The 4,511-nt window shown below is 38.0% G+C and overlaps 1 non-coding gene across 1 annotated transcript; it reads right to left on the bottom strand.

Annotated features, from left to right (window-relative positions):
• Window positions 1–3,119: 3,119 nt before the first annotated feature.
• Window positions 3,120–3,226, bottom strand: LOC125126642 (U6 spliceosomal RNA). The gene has a single exon (XR_007134737.1). It is a non-coding gene; the product is annotated as a U6 spliceosomal RNA (small nuclear RNA).
• Window positions 3,227–4,511: the final 1,285 nt, after the last annotated feature.

Genomic DNA, 4,511 nt, shown 5'->3' with positions numbered 1-4,511 from the left:
CATTCAAGGGTATCATGCCCCAGCCCACTGGGCATTAGCCACTCCAGACCAGGGCTGGTCAAATGGGGCACCAGACTCAGAGAGACCCTCCCACTAAGGAACAGCCCAGCCCTGAGGAAACCTGAGTGGTATTTTTAATTTAATACTAAAGTCTTTAATTAGGTCTGTCTGTGTTCATCTGCATCCACACCTAGTTATTAAGTTCAATCATAAGCTTTCATCTTGGCCTTGCAGTTCTTTCTACCTGGAATGCCAGTCTTTCTTGTCCCTACCTCTTCTCTTAATGATTTCTCAGTCTTTCTCCTATTGTAGCATAGATTATCTCTATATGTCAGACAGCATATTTCTCTGATATTCTCAAAGTGTGGAAGGAGGGAGAGATTCATGACTAACTGCAGAGGAAAAAATATATGCAGCACCAATATGAAAAGAACTGAGAAAAATTTTCTTTTTAAAATCTTTTAGTTATTTATTTAAGGATTACCTACACACTGAGTAATCATTCCAATAATAACTTTTACCTCCTCTTGACTCACATTCTCTACCACCAGCCCTTGGGTAACTGTGTTTACACTTGTTTTACATTTACATTTGTGTTTTCATTTGTTATCACTTACATATGCATGCCTAAGCAGTACTTTGTTGTGTTTTCTTGAAGATTAATTTAAAGTGTTTTTTCCTACTAATAATTCTACTAAATGCCATTTATTTTAAACTCAGTGTTGAGTTATTAAGATTTGTTTACCTATGTATGACAATGGATCACTCTTTGCAATACCGTATAGCTCAGTTTATCCATTCTCTATTAATGGCTTGCCTATCTCTTCTCACAATTATGAAGACTGCTATTAGGAACACTTTTTATAAGTCCCCTGTTTATTCTTTTTAAATGGTGACACCCACAGCATATGGAAGTTCCCAGGACCAGGGACTGAATTTGAACCACAGCTGAAACCCACACCACAGCTGTGGCAATGCTGGATCCCTTAACCCATTGTGCCAAGCTGGGGATCAAACCTGCATCTCCGCAGCAACCTAAGCCATGGTAATCAGATTCTTAACCTACTGCACCACAGCAGGAACCCACCCTGCACATTTTTGCACAGTGACTCTTAGGTACCATCTTAGGAGTGGAAATTCTGGGTGTCTGAACATACAATTTTATAAAATTAAGTCACATTGTTTTTTCAAAGTAATTGTATTGATTACATTTCCAGCAGCTATGTTTTGAGATCCTACGGATTCACATGCTCCCTAATACTCAATATTGTCCAACTTTTTAATTTTTCTAATTGAATTGATGAACAGTGTAATCTCATTGTGCCTAGATTTGTGTTTGCCTCATACTATGGAGGCTGCTAAACTTTCTCTGTGCTTATTGGTCACACCTTTTTTTTTTTTTTTTGTCTTTTTAGGGCTGCACCCACAGCATATGGAGGTTCAATCAGGCTAGGGGTCAAATTGCAGCTGTAGCTACAGGTCTATACCACAGCCACAGCAATGCCAGATCCAAGCCACATCTGTGACCTACACCACAGCTCATGGCAATGCCGGATCCTTAACTCACAGAGCGAAGCCAAGGATTGAATCTGCATCTTCATGGATATTAGTCAGATTCGTTTCCACTGAGCCATGATGGGAACTCCTTTGTTTGTTTTTTTCCCTGAGAAATGTCTGTTCATTTTTTTTCTCCCACTTCTATACTGGATTGTTTTATTTCTTAGTGACTCCTAGCATTTTCTATTTATTTTTGGTTTCTATTTATTTTCTGTTTATTTTTAGTTTATGATATTTGTGCAAATATCTTCTCTAGGTGTCTGGAGTTTTTTTGCTGGTTTTTTTTTGTTGTTGTTGTTGTTTTGTTTGTTTGTTTGTTTTTTTTACTGCCCCTTAAGCATTTCTTTTCCAACAAAAGCTTTTCAATTTTAATGTAGTGTAAGGCACCCCATTTGTCAATCTTTTTTATACAATTACTATCTGGGTATCTCATTTAAGACGTTTTTCTCTACCCTAAGATCAGCTCTATTTTCCAGTAGAGTTTTCCATTTGAAGTTTAGGTCTTTACTCTCCTCTGGAGTTAATGATCAAAAGTCATATAGGTAGGGAATCAGTTAACCTTCTCCCATAAGGATAGCAAGTTTGTCCAGCACCATTTACTAGACAGTGCCTTCTTTACCCACTGACATACCATGTACATCTCCCATTCAATGTAATTCCACACATGCCTGAGTCCAAACAGGGTTCTATGTTGTATTATGTGGGTCAGTTGGTTTATCCCTATGCTAATACCCAGGTACAGCTTTAATATAATTTATTTTTATAGTGTATAAAACATACATGAGAATATACTGTATATGGTACAACAGGTTCTCCCATTTCCTCCTTGAAATGCGGGTTCTCAAATATCCACCAGATCTTCTGAGGGAGGAGCTCAAGTTAGAGACTATTATACTTCTTGCTGCCTCATTACCCAGGCAGCACAGAGGCTCATTACCCAGGCAGCACAGAGGCTTGCTACCCTTTGCTCTCTATAGTGACCACAGGAGCGCACTGTGTCTGCATTTTCTGGCAAGAACAGTTCTGGGGAGTTCTCCTGTGCATTTTCAGAATTTCCTGCTCTTTTGGTGGAAACATATGGATCTGATCTGTGTGGGAAATCTGACTTCTTTCTGGAGCTGGTGAGTGAGCAGACCCTGCACTGCAGTGGCCACTGCTGGCATTGTGCTTGGAGGATTAAGGACAGGGCTGACTGGTGGAGAGCTGAAATTCTATCCAGCAGCTCATGCCACCCTCTTTGTAGAACAGATAATCCTTTTGTCTGAAGATGCCTTTTCTTTTTTTGAAATAAAAATGCGTAAGAAAATCTGGAACAATAGAATGTTTACTAGTTGTCTCCAATGGTAAACTATGCAATGTTTTTTGCACACTCAGGGTTTTCTGATTTTAGCCTTCATTACTGTAGAGATATTTATTTATTTATAATATACAACAGAAATCTTTTATTTATTAAAGTGTAGTTGATTTACAATGTTGTGCCAATTTCTGCAAAAATGACCCAGTCATACATATACTTACATTTTTTTCCTCATATTACCTTCCATCATATTCCATCACAAGAGAAAAATATGGAACATTTCATGAATTTGTGTGGCATCCTTGCACGGGGGCCATGCTAATCTTCTCCGTATTTTTCCAGTTTTAGTATATGTGCTGCTGATGTGATCACCCATAGAGCTATTTAAATCTCTTTGAATTTTGACAATTAAAAGCAGTTCAAAATAATTATTTTCTTTGCTATTTTCTTATTCCATGCAGGCTCTAACTAAATACCACAGACTGGGTGCTTTATAAACAAAAATCTATTTCTTATACTTCTGGAGGATTGGAAGACCAAGATCAAGGCATCTTTACATTAGGAGTCTGATGAGAACATTCTTCCTAGATGGATGTCTTTTCCCTGTAAATTCACATGGCAGAAGTGTTAAACCAGCTCTCTTTATAAGGGCACTAATCCATTCATGATGGCAATGCCCATAGGATCTAAGTACCTTCCAAGGGTCCACTTACTAACAAAATCACTTTGAGCCTTACATTTCATCTATGAGTTTATGGGGACACATTTAGTCCATAGCAGGCATAGAAATAAATTCTGTCTGCTGAATTCAATGGATTTCCCACTCTTTCCTCAGAAGACAACACTCGTCTCAATATTTCAATATTCACGTCTCTCTTTTGTATTCTCCAATTCAGCTACCAGTAGCATTTGTTTGCTTTCTTAATTAGTCATTAATTAAATAAAATCCTTAACATGTGTCCATTTTATATTTGTTTGAGAGTCATGATTTTACTTTCTTTAAAAAATTATCCTTGTGCAAAATGTAGGATAGGAATAGAGGGCTTTCAGCATACCCCTGCTGGACAGATTCCACTGGTAATCCCTGAGATAACCTTATGAGTATAAATATTTTTTAAATCACTTTCTTTTTAAAAAGAAATTTATTGGGGAGTTCCCATTGTGGCTCAGTGGAAATGTACCTGACTAGTATCCATGAAGATGTATGTTTGATGGCTGGCCTCATTCAGTGGCTTAAGGATCCAGCATTGCTGTTAGCTATGGTATAGATAGCAGACACGGTTTAGACCTGGCCTTGCTGTGGCTGTGGTGTAGGCTAGCAGCTGCAGTGCTCCAACTTGACCCCTAGCATGGGAATTTCCATATGCCACACATGCATCCCTAAAAAAAATTATGGGAATATAGTTGACTTAAAATTGGGTTACTTTCAGGCATACAGCAAAGTTAAATCAGTTATACGTATACATATATCCATTCCTTTCCAGATTCTTTATGCACAGTATTGAGTAATCCCTGTTCTATACAGTAGGCCCTTCTTACTCACCTATATGTCTATATATAAATCCCAACCCCCTAATTTATCCCTCCCCCAGCACATTTCCCCTTTGGTAAACATAAGTTTGCTTTCAAAACCTTTCGTCTGCTTCTGTTTTTTAAG

Source organism: Phacochoerus africanus, chromosome 4, assembly GCF_016906955.1.
Source record: "Phacochoerus africanus isolate WHEZ1 chromosome 4, ROS_Pafr_v1, whole genome shotgun sequence".
In the NCBI taxonomy this organism is placed as follows: domain Eukaryota; kingdom Metazoa; phylum Chordata; class Mammalia; order Artiodactyla; family Suidae; genus Phacochoerus; species Phacochoerus africanus.
Note: the sequence above shows the minus strand (reverse complement) of the source record. Positions and strands in the feature narration are given on the sequence as shown.